At 35.8% G+C, this 21593-nt stretch overlaps 1 protein-coding gene across 2 annotated transcripts in view; it reads right to left on the reverse strand.

The window, feature by feature from the left end:
- The window catches only part of LOC150094925 (ubiquitin-associated domain-containing protein 2-like), a 115684-nt gene that overhangs the window by 88593 nt on the left and 5498 nt on the right, over positions 1–21593 (reverse strand). The window contains exon 1 of one of the 2 annotated variants that reach the window (XM_090411263.1): positions 9234–9421. The exons of the other annotated variant lie outside the window; for it this stretch is intronic. The gene's annotated coding sequence lies outside the window, so the exon portion shown is untranslated. Of the gene's footprint in view, positions 1–9233; positions 9422–21593 lie in introns of those variants that run through there. 2 annotated transcript variants of the gene reach the window in all.

The following is a 21593-nucleotide window of genomic DNA, read 5'->3' on the forward strand; positions in this document are numbered from 1 at the left end:
TCAGGCAAGGCATTCCAATCATTTACAACTCTGCATGAAAAAAAACTGCCTCTCACTCCCCTACTCACACCCTCTTTATATAGCTTCCAGGGATGACCTCTAGTTCTTCCCCGATCTCCCACTATTTTCTGTAGAACTTCTCCACCATTGATCCTATAACAACCCCTTACCAACTTGTAGGTCTCTATCATATCTCCCCTCTTCCTCCTGTCCACCAGACTCTGCAAATTACATCTTCTCAATCTTTCCTCATACTCGACATTCCAGAGGTCAGATTCCAAAGGCGATTGACCTTAGTCAATCGCCTTTGGACCCTTTCCAACATCTCTTCATCCTTCTGAAAACCAGGTGACCAAATCTGGGCACAATAGTCTATGTCTGGCCTAATCAAAGCCTTATACAACGGAACAAGGATCTCCCTACTTCTACATGTCAGTGTCCTCTGCATCATTCCCAGAAGCCTTTGTGTTTTCTTCACAATTTTGGCTATGTGTCCCATAAATTTCAGATCCTTATCCACTATCACCCTCAGATTCCCACCTCCAACAATATATCCTCACCAAGCATAAATTCTGCATCCCACATTAAAGATACATGTTTATTTCGTGGCCAAATCTACACGTTTAGAAACTTGGAGTTTGGAATAAAGAAGAGATCTTATGAGAATACACTCTCAGCATCAGAGTTGTCTTCGTTTGCACTACTTAAGAAACTTTGCAAGTTTCTTAAGTGATGCATGAAATATGGATTGATCTGTTTATTTCACAACACTGAAATGAATACATTTAGGCTCTTCTTTGATAATTACTCTTAAGCACTGATTGCTGTTCACTTATGAAAAATACAATTCTCTGAAACTGAACTGCTCTGGTATTTGAGGATTGTCATTTTAAGGTTTCAACCAGATCTTTGAGAACCAACACTTCAAAACAGCTGTCAGGCTAGTGAAACCTTAATCAAAAGAACTAATAAAAAGCAAATATACAGATGCCTTTGACCACGCTTGTGTCTTTTTAGTAGTCCAAGCTAAGGCAACTCCACTGCCGAAGTTATATTCTCAAATTCTCCAGTCAGTTTTTGAAATTTAAAGTTTCAATACATATTTATTTATTCATTTTCATGTAGTTACATGATTAGGTGAAGTATTATCACAAGTTTTTTTTATCTTTCTTCATTCTGCAATTTGACTGCTGAATATTTGGCCAAAGCATAATGAAAATTTATAAATGTGAATTAAATTGTATAAAAAAATGTTTTGAAAAAAAAAAAAAAAAACACAAATTTTAAATTTTCAACATCCAATTCCTGCCATGTACCTTCAAAATGTATACACAGGATATGACAGTACTGCATGAAAAATTTACATCATTACTAACTTCCTATCTACAATTTCCTCAATATCGGTCAGTTACCTGTCAAGACTCAAACATTATCAGATCTTATATCGATTTCTTCTAAGGCACTTTTTACAGTATCAATCCACCTTTATCTTGGTCTTCTTGGTCATTTTTCCTGCCAACCTGGTAGAGAACACATGTTTTGTTAATCTTTCCTCACCCATTCTGTTTAAGTGACCATACCACCTGAGATTACTCTGCTAACGCATTCCAAGATGCTGACAATGTCAAGTTCTTTCCTAATATCCTGGTTTTTAATATGATATTGCCATTGATGCCACCTGTTCATGCCATTCATCTTTCTCAGGACTCTCATATCAGCGGTCTCTAGTCTTTGATCCCAGCTCTCAGATCCACCAGTTAAAATTTGTTTGAACACTGTCTTCTATATATATAGCTAATATAGTGTATTGACTAATTTCTCTCTTATTCCATATAAATGTATTCAGTTGATTTCCTATTTTGATATTCGGTTTAATACCACTTTCCTTCATAATGTGATCCATATAGATAATGAATAACAGAAGGGATAATGTACATCTTTATCTGACATCAGATTTTAAATTAAACCATCTTCTTGTACGTCCTTCAATTCTAACTGCTGACTTACAACTCAAAGACTAAGTAACATTTGATATAATGCACCAGGGACACCATATAACTGTAGTGTTTTGAATAGCTTTTCTCTTGGTGCATTGTCATATGCCTTTTCGAGATCTACGAAACTTAAGTACAGATCTTTGTTATATTGCCAAGATTTCTCAACTATTTGTTGTAAAGTGAAAATCTGATCCTGACAACCTCTATTTGGCCTTAATCCAGCTTGTTCTTCAGCAAGCTTTTCTTCCACAATCCTTCTTAACTGTTTCTAAAGTATACTTGCATAAATCTTACCAGGAACATTCTGTGAGAATTACAAAGGTATTTCTCTACTTTCAGTTTTATTTCCCTTTTTATATATGGGTACTATGAGAGCTCCACTGCAATCATCCGAAATTCGTCCCTCTGTCCAGGCCTTCTGAACTAAACTACGCAATTCAGCTATTGTAAGATTTTATACCTCCATACTTGAGCATTTCTGGTCAAATTTCATCTACTCCTGCTGCCTTTCCACATTTCAGGGCTTTGAAAAGGCTTTTCTACTTCAAGTATGGATATGTATTCATGACTGCATGCCTGGTCAGTGTTTTTTACCACTGTGCTATCATCACTGCTTGTTTCATTTAGCAATTTTTTGAAGTAATTACTCCACACTTCAAGGATATCTTTTTTTTCCAGTTTTCATGTCACCTTATCATCTCCAATTCCTTTCACAACAGTCTTTCCTCCATTTCTGAGCTTCTTCAACAACCTCCAAACATCTTGCCACTTTCTTGATATTTATTTTCTATACTCTTACAAAGTCCTCCCATGACTTTTGTTTAGCTAATTTTACTCAGTGTTTAGCTTTCTTACATTTGTCTCTGTATTCTTTAAGAGCACAAGCTGACTTATTTCTCAGGAACTTTTGATATGCTTTCTTCTTTTCCTTCACTGCCTCTTTAACTTCCTGTGTCCACCATGGAGTTCTAATTTTTCTATCCTTGCAGACAACTTCACCACATGCCTCTCTAGCTGAATCAATCAGGGTTTTCTTCAAGGCTTGCCACTGAATCTCCAAGGTTTGGTTCCTGTTCTCAAACTCTTTCATTTTTTGTTCAATAATGTTTGTGTATTTTAATTTAAATGTAGATTATAATATAATAACTTTTATTCGCTTTAAAACTTTCTTACGTGTTATTCTTTTCAATATGAAATTCAATTTTATCCTGCTCAAGAATAGCTGGTAATCACTTTCAATTTTAAATCCTCTGTAAACTCTGGTGTCCTGCAGCAGGGAGAAAACATCACTATCGATAATAACATAGGTCAATGAGACTTTTCTTCTTCTTTGCCTCTTCTCTCCATGTGAATTTGCACACATTTTTATATTGGAACATTGTGTTAGCAATAACCAGTCCAGGTCCTGGGCAGAAATCCAACAGGTATTTGCAATTATTATTAGCTTTGTTCTTTTCTCCAAATTTTCCCAAAATATTTTTGTATGTCAGACAATCATTTCCTACCCTGCTCTTTAGATACCCAACAAGGACCAACTTTTCATTTTTCATCGTGTCAGTTGCTTTCTCTAAAAGCCTGAAAAAAATTTCTTCATTTCTAACTTAGTAGAACCTTCTCTAGGATCATTGGGACAAATAAGTCTTTGTCCATTACCCATTCTGATATTTGCCCCATCACTCTACTAGAGACTGCCTGTCATTCAAGAAGATTAGCCTCGTATTTAGTGTTGAATACTATGGCTACTCCTTCTTTTCCTTGATTGTCATTGCCTGAATATAACATTTTGTATTTATTGCTCGGAAAGATCACACCAGTTTTTGCCTTTTTTTTCCAGTCACCTCTATTATGTCGAATTGGTACTTATCCAATTCCACAGCTAGCTCCATTTCTTTGCCATTCAGGCTTCTTATGTTGATAGTACCGATCTCGAACTCTAGTGATGTTAAGGTGGGGTGAATTTTAGGATTTGTTCCAGTAGCTGACTTTTCATTGTTTGCCCTGGTTCCCAGTTGCCTTGTTTAACCAGGCAACGCCCCAGCCAGCATGAAATTCTGTCATGTTGTACAATCATTTTTTATTTTGTTTTAAGCCAATAAGAATACAAGTTGGTTTGTAGGATGAAAAACCCATGTTTCCAGGAGGAAAAAACCCTGCAACCTCCATATGAGATCGACTAACTCACACCTTCAATTGAAAAAACCCTTATAAAGATTCCTCCCATTACGATGAGAATTGAACTTAGGCCTATTCCAACCGAAGGGCACAAAGTACTGTCGTTCTTCCAACTGTGCTATGAAGTACCCAAGAATATGTTTATTGAAAAAAAGCATTCTAACATTATACATTAGTTATGAATCAACAATTTATCTAATATCCACCAGTAAATTGAAAGTTGCTGTTTCATCAATATGCGTCTCAAATTTTCATCCATGAGATCTGTACATAGTGGTGACGTTTAATTTCATGAGAGAGAGAGAATGTTTGTTGCAGTACGTATGTGCTCTCAAGTAATGATGCAATTTGCATGCTTCAGTTCTTAAACATTTATATTTCTTGGGATCAAGGAGCTTATAATAATTGAGATAGAATGATCCTCTATGTTTGCCTTTCAATAGTATTGAAATCAATTTTTCTTTTTACCCATATTTAGGGATAAATTACCCATAATATTGACGGTAACTGCTTTACAAACTGAAAAAATAAATATTACCACAAATTTAAGAGACATGGAATAACACACACAAAAATGTGTGTGATATTCACTATGGCTTCAACATAAGAGGTGGCGATGACAATGGTGACAAGAGAGTACCCGCATACCAATCATAAAATACTGGATCATTTTCATGTGGGCACTACTGGTGTGAAGTTGAGAAACTGACCAATCAAATTTTAGTATTATCTTTAGTAACTATCTAAATTTTTTTATTATTTTAAATTATTCAAAATTAATTTAAAAGCAATTTAATTGATTAAAATTACTTGAAATTTATTTCTTTGAATTCTAACAGTTAATAGATGGAGTTACCTTCCAGCAATTAATATCCTACACTGTCACAGGTGCTGAGATTCTAAATGTTATAATATTTCTCTCATAATATATATATATATATATGAATTAGCAATAATAGCTGCAAGATGTTGCCAAAAATTCTGTATATATGAAACCAAATATTTTCCTTATGTAAGTGTTATTATTCTGTAATCAATCTTCTTATTATACTTTTATTTTGCCTGAGTTCTACCACTACATGTTAAAATGCCATTTTTCTAAATATAAGCAGGATTACCACAGAGAATATAGACAAATTATTTTAGAATGTCACAGAAGTTCCTATACTGGATTTACAAGAGATCTAGAATTTCTATAAATTCCTTCAATTACGCTACAGAACACTGCCATGTTCTGTGTTACAGCACATCCATTAGTTCATATTTTATCTAATAGTGCTATTACTCTGTTTCTCTACATCTCTCTCATTCTCTGAAATATCTCAAGAAGTCCTCCAGTTCTTTACAAGACTTAAATTCACCTTAAAATATCACAGGAAACTAATAATAGAGAAAGTTTATTATCATCACAAACAATGACTTAATGCAAGAAAATTCAAGACACTAGGGAAAAAAAAAAAAGTAAAGTGATCATATGCTAGGTAATATATCAATCATAAATCAAAATTATTTAGAATTACAGGGCTGGCAAGTGTGACAAGCTTAGGAGATTGCTTGGATCAGTGTCATGGCATGTAAAACTGCAAGAGCAGGATGTTAATAATAAATGAGAAGTGGTAAAGGGGTGTTTGAGGGAGGTAATGGCAGCCTGCACACCTAGAGTCAGGAGAGTAAATCAAGTGGAAGTTAAATGGATAAATATCATCATTAAGCTGGAGCTGCAAAAAAAAAAAAAAAAGAAACAATTATGGGGGGAATTAAGGAGAAAAGTGGCCTGCAGGCACATGAACAGTACAAGGCACAGGCCAGAAGGGTAACTAGTGTGGTAAGACATATCCACCTAGTGGTAAGAAAAGTCTTTCTTACCACACTAGGTGGATATGTCACCAGATGAGTATGAGAAATTGTAAAGATGAGTGCTCGTTAGGTCAGAGCATAAATTTTAAGAATAATTGGAGGATAGATACCATCAGTATATCTAAATAGCTTGTTGACATCCAAGCTATTTGGATATCTTCTGATGTCTTTCTAATGAAAAACTAGAGGCAGGGCTGGCGAGTGCCACTACAAGGTGGGTGCCATTTCGAAGTGTTAGTATGAAGTTTCATTCTTTCTTTAAATTTTTGTAAACGAATTAAGTAAAATAATTAGGTAAGTCAATATAATTGACTGCAAATTTACAGTTAGAAAAAGTTACAAATTTACAAAAAATTCTTGTAAATTCTTTCCACATGATTAAGACAAAAATAAAAATAAATAAATAAATTGGCATTTTTTGGGGGCACCCATTTCAGCTTTGCAGGCGGGCAACGTCTGGCCTAGCGCCGGCCCTGATAGAGGTATGCAGTTCTTGGTAATATTGGAATACTTTGCCTTGATCATTAATGTAGAAAAGTGATGTCAGGAGAGTGGTCTTGTCTTTGAGTGATGTTACAAGGGTATAATTTAGATGAGAGAGATGGAAACATGAATGAATGAATAGAGGGTGCATCTAATAGCCTCTACAATTTGCCAGAGAACTCAGCTGACATTTGAGTAAGAGGCATATTTGTTGCACCTAACACTTTCAAAAGTTAGATTTGGATTGGTGATCCTTTTGTAGCTACTACATGATGCCTTGGAGGATGAGTGGGATGCTGGAGTTGTGGTTAAGCAACTTGTGATATACAGAATTTTTTTCTTGAATTCCTTTGACACACACACTTGCTGGAAAACTAAGTTGTGGATATGAGCTTCTGAGTGAAATGGGGAAATAAAGACTTTCATTCCAGTAAGAATTATTTCAGTTCAGTTACAGCAACATGTCTGGATCCAAAGAGCAAAAACAGTAGTTAGCCAAGGAGAGGAGAAGAAGAAATCACACAGGTCATCCCATTTCACACTGTTATAGGGTCAAAAGACACGAGACAGAGTAACTAAATGAAGGGCATTCTGCAGGAAAGGTGACTTGAATAAGATTATGGTCTGATTTACCATACTACAACGAAACACAACTACCATCATCATCCACACCAACGCCATCTACTGCCCATCATCATCACTACTAGTATTTTCACAGACAATCAGAACTGGTTAAGAAGAGATCAAGGGTGTAGGGGAAGTGGAGAGGATTATAAGGTATTCTGGTGGCAGTTGAACAATTTGAAAAAGGCATAAATTTTAAACATAACTGGAGGACTGGCAGCAAATTTCTGCTAATGAGATAGGAGAAAATGGAAAAGTGAAACCACGTTGTGAACATTAAGTTCCAGGAAAGATGACTTCAGTGTTACGATATCTGAATAGCAGATGACCAAGCTTCTTACACAGTGGAAAAGGACAAAGCAGTTACCAGAAACTGGAATGCAACAGACAGAAAATAAAAAAAACTTAACTGAATGGGGAAAATAAATTTTGAACCAATGTAGCTCATAAAGAGGGGATTCAAGGTTTCTCATTCTCTAGCAAATCATGTCAGACTTCACACAGGTAGAGATTCTACCCTTGTGATGGAAAGAATCATACAAAATGTAATTAGAAAAGTTGAAATAGATGAGGAAGAGGCTGCTAGCTAGAGCTCTGATAAGAATAGTAGATCAGATTTAGATGTCTTAAGTGGTGGTGCACATTATGCAAAGACTCATCGAGGGAGGGGTACCTACTCTACAACTCTGTCTCCACCTCAAATCCACCAACTACAATTAACCGCAACTACCATTATCATCCACACCAACGCCATCTACTGCCCATCATCACCACTAATATTTTCACAGACAATCAAAAACATCCATGCCCACAGCAGGTTCGACCCCACAGATTTTGTAATTTTTATTTTCTTCTCTGACATACTATTATTCTCTTAAAAATAAGGTTTGAATACTTGAAAATTATATGTTTGAAGGACAGAAATATGTCCATCCATCATTACATAAAGTGAGATGATAGCTGGAACTGGCCACTAAAATAGCAAGTGACTATAGGATGAGAGTTTGCATAGAAGGGCTTTATACTAGGCCATGTTAAAAACACTGAACAATTACCTAAGTTTCTGGTGAATAAGAGGATGAGAAGTTGCTTTTTTGCATTGAGAGTGGATGGATCATGGAATGCAATGAATATATTGACGAAAACAAATTTCTTCTGATCTATTACCAGAGTTGATCCATTACTGGTTAACATATTCGCTCTCTAACTAAAAGGCTGCAGGTTCGAATCCTGCTGTGGGCATGGATGTTTGTGATTGTATGTGGAAATACTAGTGGTGCTGGTGGGTGATAAATGCCGTTGGTGTAGTTGCGGTTGGTGGAATGAGTGATGGAGATAGAGTTGTAGAGTAGTTGCCCTCCTTCGGTGAGTCTTTGGACTCCCAGGAGGTGTCACGTAATAATAATAATAATAAATGAACAGGTTTAAGAAATGGAATGATAAACTGAGTTGTCTATGATGTGCCTCCTGCGATGAGTCCTAAGACTCCATACAGGTCCTGAGTATCAATCATAATAAATGACAATTTTTATAAATCTGGATGTGTTGAATAAAAATATGATTTCAGGATTAATATCCCTTTCTATTAACAGTAGTAGTGTAAAATGAAATTTTAATAAAATACAAAACATAAGTATTGCTGAAAGAGCCTAAATAGTTCGTCAGTATGGGCAACGTCCTTTGATTGGAAAGACAGATTTGAATCCCATTTGGGACCTTTATCAGGTTTCAACTGAAGGCAAGTTAGCTAGTCTGATACAGAGTCGCTGAGATTCTCCCCTCCCAGAAATTAGGGTTTTTTATCCTACAATACAAGATTATTTGGCTGACAGATATTTGAGTTGAACATAAAAAGGAAAATGGGATGGGAAGTAGTGCCAAAGTAGAGAATTTTCAATTGTTTACTCATGTTTTCATTTGTAAACACCACCTGGAGTTTTCCAGATAAGATGTCAGCATACTGGAATTCCATCTTAAGCACTGCATCCAAGTTGTTGGGAAGAGATCCAGATGAAAATCAACAAAATGTGTTTTCAAAAAAACATATTGAAATCCATGGATTTATATCACTTTAGTACAGGACTACAGAAATCCACTTACCACAGGTGAGTTATCAGAGATGTGGAAAGTAAATTTTCAGCCTCATTTTCTAAATGCATTCAAAATATATAGCCTTGTTTTCTTCACATAATTTAAACATTTCTTATTTCATTTTAAAATATCATCTCATTCACTATCAAGTTATCTGATCACAGCAGCCTCCAGTGAATATAATAAAGAAGTTTTATTTCAACCAGAAGATAGTATATTTTGTAATTAATTTAATATTTAATTTGTTCATAGATTGTCTCTGTGAAAATTTAATTTGCACGAAGATACTCTGAAAGAATGCCTCACTGCTGTTTACGAAATATGAAATAATTCCAACCTATAACAACAAGCCACACTATTTATCTCTATCCCTGCACCCACAGATTAATTTTGAAATAGTCAAATATTCTCAAACAAAATTTGATTTTGCATAATTTGCAGGTCATCACCATTCAGAGATACCATTATAATACAAAATACAACAAATTTATATTCTTATTTTCCCAACACCATCTTTAACCCTTAAGTAGGTAGTATGCAGTTATAATGTAGAATTGGTGCAAACTTATATTCACAGTTCGCAATGTGAATTAGCTTGGAGTAATTATATATGAGAACATTTTTAACTGGTGTAAAGGCTTTTTAATAGTGTTATTTAAAAAAACAATTGTCTCTTGCAAAGAAAAGTTAGAAACAAAAACATGTTAATGCTGACATTGTGAAAAGTCAGTCTGACTCGGTTGCTGGTATTGACCATTTTGGGTTATTTTCATCAAGTTCATTATTTGTCTTTACTATTGAATTATTTCTATAATAAATTTAGCTTAATCCTTTATCCAAGTGTGAGCAAACAAAGTCTGTGCCTGAAAGTATCTTCAGGACTGGGGTAAGGTGGTGCAACACCAGGCAACTCCTTGCAAAGGTGGAGCAAGCTACTATCACTGCTATCTTAGTATCTCCTATAATGCAAAACACATCTCCTTGCAGATATGTCTAATGTTATGTATTAAGGGAAGGGCCACTACCCATAATTCTAAATTTATTATATTCTAAAGTCCTAAATTTATTATATTCTAACCAAGTGAAAAATAAACTTTCAACATCTTTCTCTGAATTATTTCTATGGATAATTTATATAAATTCATCCCCATTACAGAAAACACATGGAAAGAAATGCAAACTACACTTTTTAGTTTTGTGAAACAGAGCAAAAGGTAGGGTTAAAAACACTAGAGAAAATAGTTTTGTTGTGTCATCAACTAAAAATAATTAATACATGCTTTCTAATACAAATGGCTCAAAGAATTAAAGTAGTGGCATACTAGAAAGGCTAAATTGCATTCTTTGATGTATAAAAATATCCTAGGATTGTTGAAAGAAATTCTAAATTACTACAAGATTTTCAAGGTCTTTTAAATGTGAAGTAATTTAGGCTTCATGAGATGTTCAATTTTCATAAAAAAATGCTGTGACAGACATTCAGAAATCACCTGCATAACACAACTCCAGCTACTTTCCAAAGAAAGATGGATTCTAAAATTATTTAAATATCTAAAGGGAGTTTTTAATACAGCCTATTATAAAGCTAAATTCAATAAAACATTTAACTTCAAAAATGTCATAGGCTCAACAGTAGATAGAACAGTATCAAAACGACATGAAATATAGAATACGTGTCAGTTATTGCTGATGTCGTTACAGAAAGATTAGTTATGGAAATTGACTCCAGTAGTGCTCAGTCATTAGATAAAAATCAGAAGACATCTGTTCGCATAATTCCTCTCTAAAAGTCAGTTGCACTGTATTTGATAGATAAACCATTTAGTTACACCTTTTATCAAAATTCATAACATGGACAAGTAAATTTTTTTTTGTGAATGGTAGATTTACGTGGTATTTCTGGAGCCCTGCTTTAGTATATCATTTATAATATTAATATAATCATCAGATTTGACATTATCAAGGAAGAATGAACAGTCATCTGGAGACCAACCAAGATGATTTTTCTACTTCATCTAGCTTGTCAAAATTTGCTATCATCTTGTGTATATCTTAAAGATATATTCTGGATATTATGATAGTGCAATACAATATTTCATGGCTAGTTTCTTATCAAGAAGAAATCAAATTTCTTCTGAAGTGATCTATTAGTTGTCAAGTCTCAGATATGATCAACTATCATATCTTGATCTTCCAGAGTATTCCAACTGCATAACCCTATATGTCAGTCTTCTTCTTTTCCCTTCATTTTTACTTCAAACTTGTTTTGCTAATCTTTTGTCTCCAATTCTGTTTAAAAGACCATGCCATCTTAAATAGCTCTGCTCACATATTCTTAAATAACAATAATGTCAAGTTCTTTTCTGATATTTTATTATTATCATTCAGGCCTCCATGGAGTCAAAAGATTCATCGCAAGGTTCCTTCCAAGGAAACACAAAGTCTATCAAGACTCATTGCAGGAGGTCCCTCCTAGGAAACACAAAGTCTATCACATTTGTCTACCATTCCTTAAACTCATTAACCGTTCTCACTCTCACCACTCTATCAGGCAATGCATTCCACGGTTCAACCACCCTCCATGCAAAGAAACCACTCCTCACCCTCTTACTCACAGCTTCCTTTTATAACTTCAAGGGATGGCATGTCATCACTCCTTCCCACTGTTCAACCAAGTGAAAGAACTCCCCCGGGGTCAACCCTGTAACCACCTCTCAACAGTTTAAAAGTCTCAATCATATCACCTCTCCTTCTATCTACCAAACTCTACAGAGTCCACATTCCCTCAGCTGATCCTCAACTAACATTATACAGTCCTGAAACTGTCTTTGTTATCTGCCTCTGTACCCTTTCCACAGTTAATTTATCCCCTTCTAATCCTGGGGACCAAGTCTGAGAACAATATTCTAAGTGTGGCCTGATCAGGATCTTATACAATGGAATGATAACTCTTATCTCTGCAGGTCAGCAACCTTCTCAGTATTGCAGCAATCCTCTGTGTTACCTCCATCACCGTTGCAATATGTCCCCTGAATTTCAGGTTTCTGTCAATCATCAACCCCAGATCTCTTGTCTCCCCTACTTCCTCCAGTACAACTCCTCCAATAGAGTATGAAGTGTTCCAAACCTCAAGACCTTACATTTTGCTGCATTAAACCAACACCCACAGCCATGAAATATTTGTTTTTAGTATGCTTCTGACACTGGAGTCATCTGTTCATTCACATAATTTTCTTCAGAACTCAAATTTGTCATCTCTAATCTTTGTTCAACATTTCTAACCCATTTATTTATTTATTTATTATATCAGTTCTCTGATATAATAAATAAATAAATAAAAATTAAAAAAAAAAATGAAGCTAGCAGCTTAAATAATGCTAGCTTGATCTTTTGTTGATTTCTCTTATGTTCCACACAACATTATTCAATTAACTTTCTGCCACACTTATTTTACTGATTCTAATATTAACTGCCATATTTCATTTACCATCCTTATTAAAAGTTGTGCCTAAATGGCTAAAATATATAACCTGTTCTGTAGGCTCTCAGAATAATTTATGTTGATATTTCCATTAATATTTCCTATTTTGATTGACTGTCTTTCTCATATTTAAATTTTTAAAAATTATTTAATCTGGAATGACTTCTAAAGTCCTATTATTATTATTACATAACACCTCCAGGTAGTCTAAAGACTCATTGAGGGAAAGCACCTAATCTACAACTCTTAGTCTCCACCAGATTATACCAGACTTGAAACAATAACATCACCCACATAAAATAAAGAGCTAAGCTAATAATCTAACTGAATATCAGTTATATTATTATATATTATTATTTAATACTGCTTTCCTTAATAATAGGGTCAGTGGAGGCAGAAGACAACCATTAAGTACAAGCTAAATAACATCAAGGTTCCATTACACAATACATTTAGTGTTTATATAGTTCTCATCCTCTTTCTTTTTTGAGACAAAAGTTCAAGCAGAGATCTTGATCATATTTTCATGATTACTGCGGTCCTCCATTCATATTGGGGGTTGGATGGTTCTCGCGGCCCATTCCGTAAAAAAATGCCGCTGTATAAAGCATCATGTCTACACAGAAAAGAATTAAAGCCCGTGTGTGATAATATTCTGGCTGAGCTGCTGAAAGCTTTGACTGGCAATAATAACAATTATTTAGTGGAATCCATTCAGGGCATCTAAAAAACAATACAATTACCTGATGATTACATTCATATTGGGGGTTGGATGGTTCTGGCGGCCCATTCCGTAAAAAATGCCGCTGTGTAAAGCATCATGTCTACACAGAAAAGAATTAAAGCCTGTGTGTGATAATATTCTGGCTGAGCTGCTGAAAGCTTTGACTGGCAATAATAACAACTATTTAGTGGAATCCATTCAGGACATCTATAAAACAATACAATTACCTGAAGTTTTTACAACATCTATCTGCATACCAATTCCAAAGAAACATAATGCACAAAACTGTAAGCCTAATATCCCATGCATCTAAAATTATTTTAACCTTCGTTAACAAACAAATTGAAAGAGCCATAAGCAGTGAATTGAATGAACAACAGAAAGGCTTCAGAAGAATGGGAACCATTAATGCCATCCTGGAAGTAAAAATACTAATAGAAAGATCATTTGAAAGAAATAGGAATATTTACATATGCTTCATAGACTTTCAGAAGGCTTTTGACCTGGTAAAACATAATAAAATGTTCAATAAATTAGATAAATTAGACATAGAAGATCATGTAATTAAGATCATAAAAATGATTTACACCAAACAGAAAATGCAGCTGTCTAACTCTGAGACTTCTGCAGTGAAAATAAAAAGAGGAGTTAGACAAGGTTGTATCCTTTCACCAAATCCATTTAACATCTATAGTGGGAGAGTGATCAAAAAGATTGAAAAACAAAAAACAGAAATTAGTATCAAATATAAAATACAACAATCTTAGATATGCTGATGATACCATTTTAATAGCAGAAAACAGAAACAAATTAATCAAATTACTGCAGCTACTAATTGAAGAAGGTAAAGAATTTGGATTAGATATTAATGCAAAAAAAAAAAAAATTTATGAAAATCTCAAAAGAAAGCAGATCCAAGCCAGAAATATTCATAAACAATATGAAAAGTGAACATACAACAGAATACAAATATTTAGGCACCTACTTTACTGCAGATGGAAAGCAAGATAAAGAAATAAAAATAAGAACAGCCATAGCTAAAGATGCATTCTGGAAAAATAAAGATCTGCTCAGAAGTTCTGTGAGTATCAAGACAAAGAAAAGAATGATAAGAACATTAGTGCAGCCAATTTTCACATATGGAAGTGGGATCTGGATATTCAAGAAGAGAGTAAGGCAACAGATAATGGCCTCTGAAATGTGGTGCTATAGGAGAGCTCTGAAAATCCCATGGACAGAACATGTGACAAATACAGATGTCCTACAGAGATCTTTATTACAGGAAATGATCCAGAGAAAGATTAAATTGGCAGGACATGTACTGAGAGGTTCAGCAGGACAGAGGATATCAACAGTTTTAGAAGAAAAAATTATGGGAAAAGGATCAAGAAGCAAAAAACAAAAGGACATGGCTTGAAGATATACAATCATGGACAGGATCACATGGCTATGTAGAAACAAAAAGGAAAGCCACCAACAGAGAGAACTGGAAGGGCATGGTGCTGCACCCTCTCACTGAGGAAGCTACATGAAGAAGAAATCAAATTTATTAATGGAAGAAGAGAAACTGCAAGACTGAAATATGAAAGAGGCTATCTAACAATAACAGGAATATATGCTAGAGAAGACAGAAGGAGGAAAAATAGAAGAAAGTGAAATATTTTATAATGATTTAGAAAAGCTGATGAGATATTATAATAAAAATTATATAGTATTTTACCTTGCTATGATAAAAATGAATTAAGAAGAATGATTATGATGGCAAACAATTCGATACGTAGGCTGTGTAGAAGGAATGGATACAAGTTTTTGGATGTGTGAAATGTGTCTCTGGTTGGTGACAGTGGAATGAGTTTGAGGAAGACTGGAGTTGTATAAGAGGGGCAGCCTACACCTGAATGCATTTGGTATCAGGAGTCTAGAAAAATTAATAACTGGTATGAGACCTAACACACAGAGAATCAGGGAAACTAAATTATAAAGGGAGGAATGGTGTGAATGTGAGTGTAAGAGCGACAATGTTATATAACTGTATTAATCACGTGAATGGGTTTTGTCATGGAAATGTTGATGAGGAGAGATTGATTTCGAGTTTGTGTTCGTCCAGTTTGGACCCATCAAATGTGTGTAAAGATGTCCACATGTGTAAGGCATTAGAGAATAGAGATTTGCAAGTTGTCCAACTGTGTCAGGCAGACTGCAGACAAGACAATACAAAAGAACAAACAGGTATTTGTGTCTGTACACAAATACTAGCAGTATCAGAAAGAAAGGGATAGAGTTTGTTGCTTTAGTCAATATGTTGCGACCTCAGATTGTAGGTATTAGTGTGACCTGGCTATCAGAATCAGGCCTACAAACTGGTATAGTGTGTCAAGGGTACAGTATTTTTAGGAAGGATAGAGAGGAAGGATGTGTGTGCTGCTAATGATATCAGATGACTTGAATGCAGTTAGAGTTGAAACCTATGACTGTAATACTACTGCTAACAGTATTTCGTGTGCAATGAGTTTGAAGACATCTGGTGTGAGATGGAATCTAACAAGATCAATTACATAGTGAGGTGTTACAGACCAGGTAAATCAGTTGCTAGTGATGAAGAAATGCATCACCAAATAGAAAACATGAACACGAGAAGAGTAATCGTAATGGGAGACTTTAATTATCCAAATACTGATTGGGTAGCAGTAGAATCTCATGATAAGAATGAAAATGCATTTATTAAGCTGTTGGGGTCAACTTCCTCAAGCAGCATGTAACAGAAGGAACTCGAGGACAAAGAATAGATTTAGATTTGATTATAGTATCAGAGGACGTTTCAGTTAAAGATTACTATTCTGCCTCCGGTTGGTGACAGTGATCGTGCAGTACTCAGACTAAGTTTATGAATGTTCCATTCAGAAAAGGTTACATGCTGAACTACAAAGCAGGAAATTATGACCAACTGAGGAGTACACTGAGTTCAGTGGTATGGGATCAGCTGCTGGATGGAAAGAATATCAACAGTGCATAGAAGCATTTAAACAATACTTAAATGATGCAATATCAGAATGTGTCCCGAGAGTTCAAAGAATAAATAGAGTAGGAGTCAAATGGATGTGTAATCTTATAAGATAGAGATTCATAAGAAAAGGACAATGAGGAAGGAATACTGTTTGCATAAGTCTGTTATGAACATTATAAGCAGCAGGCTAGAATAGTCAACTGTTGTACGAAAAGCAAAGTCTCAGTATGAAAAGAAACTGGCTCTGCATGCTAAAGACAACCCACAAGAATTTTATCGATATATTGCAAGTAAAAGAAAGAATGAATATGAAAGAATAACTCTTCTAAATCCAGATGGCATGAGGGTTACAGATGCAGAAGAGGTTGTTCAATTAATGAGTGTCCATTTTTTTAAAAGCTATCAACCTGGTGAATGCAACATCGCACTCACTCATCTCTTCACTAGATGAAGAAACACAGGTATCTGAGGCCGAGGTATTAGAGCTGCTGCACAAATTGAATTAGAATTCAGCAATAGGGACTGATGGAACATTAGGACATGTGCTAAAAGAATGTTCAGCTGAACTGGCCATTCCTTTGACCACGATGTTAAATATGAGTCTCAGAACAGGGATGATTCCGCAGGAATGGAATGAATGTATAGAAATTCCATTGCACAAGGGTGGTAATTCCATTGCACAATATATCTATACTATTGATCAATTAGTATCTCAGGTGTGGTGGTGAAGATTTTGAAAAAATTGGTTAGGGCCCACATTTAGAAATGGGTTGACAGTGAATCTCTACTTATCGATGAACAACATGGGTTTACTAAGGGAAGGTCATGCTTTAGCAACTTGCTCACATTCTCTAACAATGGTACCATTAAACTAGACAAGGGGAATGGATATACCATGATACTTTTGGATTTTGCCAAGGCTTTTGACAGAATTTTCACTTCTCTTTCTCACACTGTTTCTCTCTCTTGTTTCTCTTTATTCTCTTTTATTTAATTATACCTCCTACCCTTAACAGCATGATAGACTGTTGCATAAATTGGAGAAAATGGGTTTGGGTTATAGAATATTAGCATGGATAAGAGAATGGCTGACTGACAGATGTCAAAAAGTGGTATATGGAGGAGATCTGAGGTAACAAGTGGTGTACCACTGTTATTCAATCTGTACATTAATGATATTGGGAAGGATTTGACAAGCGACATACAGTTATTTGCTGATGATGCAAAGATAGGTAGGGTAATCAGGAATGCTGATGATATGCAGTCTCTGCAAAATGATTGAATAGGTTGGAATTGTGGGGATGGGAAAATGGGTGTCAGTTCAATGTCAGTAAATGTAAAGTCATTCACTTCAACATGATTAGATACCCAACGTCGTATTATATTGATGGGATTAGACTAGAAGAAACTGAAGAGGCTAGGATCTTGGAGTGTTAATAGATAGAAAGTTGAAGTTCAGGGGCCATATGGCAAAGATTGCAAATACAACTGAAACGAACATTCATATGTAAAGATAAGGATGCTATTTTTCCTCTTCACAAGGCCTTGATAAGACCTCTGTTACATCTCATTGTTTCCTGTTTCACTTCTATTTCTCACACTGTTTCTCTCTCTTGTTACACTTTATTCTCTTTTATTTAATTATACCTCCTACCCTTAAGTTCCCTATCTTATATTATCCTTACTTTTGCTCCTAAGTTGACTGCGCTATTGTTATATCTCTTATCTAGCCCTTGTTATAACTTGTACTTTCTTTCTATTCTTTATTTTCTACTATATTTATCCTATACTCCTGAGTATCAGAGATTTCGTTTCCGACAAATTTATTTTTAGAATGACTGCACCAGCCGGTAACTAATTCCTGATACTTAGTTGATTATCTTGGTAACCTTAGTTAACATAGGGATCATGTGGTGAGCAGTCATGGTCCCCCCCCTCTATCTTGCATGAAATGTTTCCCCTCACTCACACAGGTCCGAACATTTTTATAAGTGGTAGGTCAGTCTCAGAACAACAGAACTTATAGACTTCGGTTTAAAAGAATACATTTATTATAGCACAAGAAAAGATACATATTTAATTAGACATTTTAAATATACTTGAGATAATAACTTCATTACTAAATTACCTGCTTGTTCAGAATTGAAAGTCTGAGCCCCCCCCCCCCCTCTTTTAGATTAAGTGATCCAAAATTTCATTCTCTAAGCTTACTAGTATTTCAACTAGATATCTCTGCATTACAATTAAGCTGAAACTCGATTCATCTTTACAGAATTAATCAATACTCATTTCTATGTACAATTGTAAGTAAGGTTTACACATGGCATATCAAATTCACACTATTTTAAACTCTAACATGGAAGACAACGTTCAACTCTGTAAAGTTTCTATGCCCCACACTTTAATTGTAAGTCAGGCTAACATTCAATACTATGGCTATTAGCTTCTTTCTAACAAACTGTTCAAGAGTTATGTTCCCTTTTCGGCACAAATTTAGAATAGCACGAGTTTTCTTGACAGACAATTAGTCCAACACAGTCACTAAGGCACTATGAGCAAACAAATGCATGGAGCTCTTCAAATCCTTGCCCCCTTTTCTTTTTTACGTTTATTTTATATAAGATAGATAAAAAGGCTGTACTTTACCATCTCGTCTTTACTAATGAGGTTTCTGTGACTTCCCCTGTGCTTTCATTTCAGATATGGCAAGTCTTCCATATTCATTAGCCACTTGCTTCTATGGCTACTGCGACTTATTTCTTCTTCGAAGGTTGTCTTTTGCTGGCTTTACATTGGCGTGGTTCACCAATGGCTCCTTATTGAAAATCTGGCTTCATTCCACAAGTAGCTTTGTTCGTCTCGATTATAACAGCAACCAGGAGATAGTTGCTGGTCACCGGCGACAAGCTTCCTCAGCTATTTGGGCTCGAACGGGAATGCAGGAACAGAAAAACAAGAGAGCGTTTGAACTGCGCGCCACTCCTTATATCTTCCTTGCGAGCGCCCGCTCTCGTTGCCTACGTCATACACTTAGCTATAGCCGATTGGTTACTTTAACTCTGAACTGTTTGACATGGTTCTAAAACACAGTTTTCCTTAGCTTATTTTACAACAATAATTTTAGTCAAGTTGACATACCTTTGGATCATAATATGTACAGTACTCCCTCAGCCCTGTTCTTGGAAGTATAAGCATGTCCTTAGGTTTCTATTCTTTCTCTATGTTGGGTTGGAAACAAGTGGCCTACAGATAGTGGGTCAGTTATTTCTGACACAACACCTCACTTGACTATTGTGTGCAGGTCTGGTCTCCTGTTTCTGTGATTCTGATATATTGGAGAGAATACAAAGGAGTTTGTTAAAAACGATATGAGGATTGTGGAATACTGATTATGAAATCAGATTGAGAAGTTGTAGACTGCAGACACTAGCAAACAGGAGAAAGAGGGTGAAATGAGACTTACAAACTTCTGAAAGAGTCATGCAGGATTTCAATTGATGGAATTTTTCAAATTAAAGAGGCATGGGGAAAGAACAAGAGAGCATCCTTGGAAGCTGAAATGAATTCCACCAAGAAGGGTGTGAGGGCTAAATTTTTCTCTCAGAGGGTGGTGCGTGATTGGAATGGATTGCCTTTGGATGTTGTGAGTGCAAGTAATAATAATAATCATTATAAAACAAAGTCCAACTCTACCTCCCTATGGTGCACCCTGGGGTGTTGGGAATCCTAACCATTATTGGACCTGGACCCAACACCAGTAACAGAACTCTGGTCAGGAGAAGTGCATATGCAACCACAGCAAAGATGCCACTATAACAACAGAACCCCCCCCCTCCAAGCTAAGAATCTCGCATTTGAAAACAGGTCGCCTCTTAAATCTATGAAAATGGCAATCGGTACCCTCAAAACTCGAACTTTGGCAAGAGACTACAGAATAGATTTATTAATCAAAGAATTAACCAATATCAACTTGGATATCCTGCTAGTGAATGAAACAAAAAGATTGAAAGAAGTGACAGCAGCTGCAGCAGACTACAGTGCAGCCGGACTTTGATGCACGTCTTCTTTACACGTGAGGGCATTTTTAATACCCACAATTATCATGCATGCCACACATTCGTACCAGTGGCGTTTCTCCATAAATGTTTGGGCTGGAATCCTACATGACCATTTGATTGGCCCATACCTACTGCCAGCACGACTGAATGGGAGAACATACCTCGTATTTTTACAAGAGGTCTTGCCAGAATTACTGAACCCTGTTCCAGGCAAACATTCAAACACTTATGTGGTTCCAACACGACAGGGCGCCACTCCATTTCAGCATGGATGTGCGGAACGCCTTGGATGCAACATTTCTAGGACGATGGATTGGTCGGGGTGGTCCCATCGCTTGGCCGCCACGATCGCCCGATCTTTCATGTCTGGACTTTTTCCTATGGGGCAATATGAAAAGCTGTTACTGTATGAGAAATGCCTGGTGTTTTCACCAGTCACTACGTGTGAAGCCTGGATTAATGTTGGCGGTCACTCTTTTGAGCAGTTTCTTTAATTTGTTCAATAAAATTCTTTATGTTCTACTTCTGCAATTGTTTCAAATCTCCTCTGTTATTCTTGTGTTTCTTCATTTCCTGACGCAGTAGTTACTAATCCCTAGTGCTTCACCGCTCGAGTTCGAACCATGACGAAAAGTGATTGTTTAGGTGTGTTCTATCACCCCTTAAAGCTTGGCCCAAGAGTTCTGAATCACCCTGTAGATATAAAGAGAGGGGGTCCACCAAGGCAATGTGATCTCCCCAAATCTATTTACCAGCACTTTAGAATACATTCTGAATAGACCTAAACGAAGGAATAAGCATAGATGGTAAAAAACTACAAATCCTTATGTTTGCCGATGATCTAGTACTGATATCCCACAACCCAAAAAACCTAGAAGAAATGGGTGAAAAAATATACACAAATAGCACTAAGATAGGCTTAGAAATGAATCTAGAAAAAACAAAATGGATCAAAAACATCTACACAAGTGACAGTCATCTATGCTTTGATAACATCCCTATAGAATAAGTTGACTCCTACAATTACTTAGTACAAACAATAAAAATGAATAATGATTTATCTGAAGAACTAGCAAAAAGAAAAAAAAAGCTACATGGCTAT

The sequence above is a fragment of the Typopeltis vanoorti genome, chromosome 21 (assembly GCF_054136105.1).
Source record: "Typopeltis vanoorti isolate ZY-2024b chromosome 21, IOZ_Tvanoo_1.0, whole genome shotgun sequence".
Lineage (NCBI taxonomy): Eukaryota > Metazoa > Arthropoda > Arachnida > Uropygi > Thelyphonidae > Typopeltis > Typopeltis vanoorti.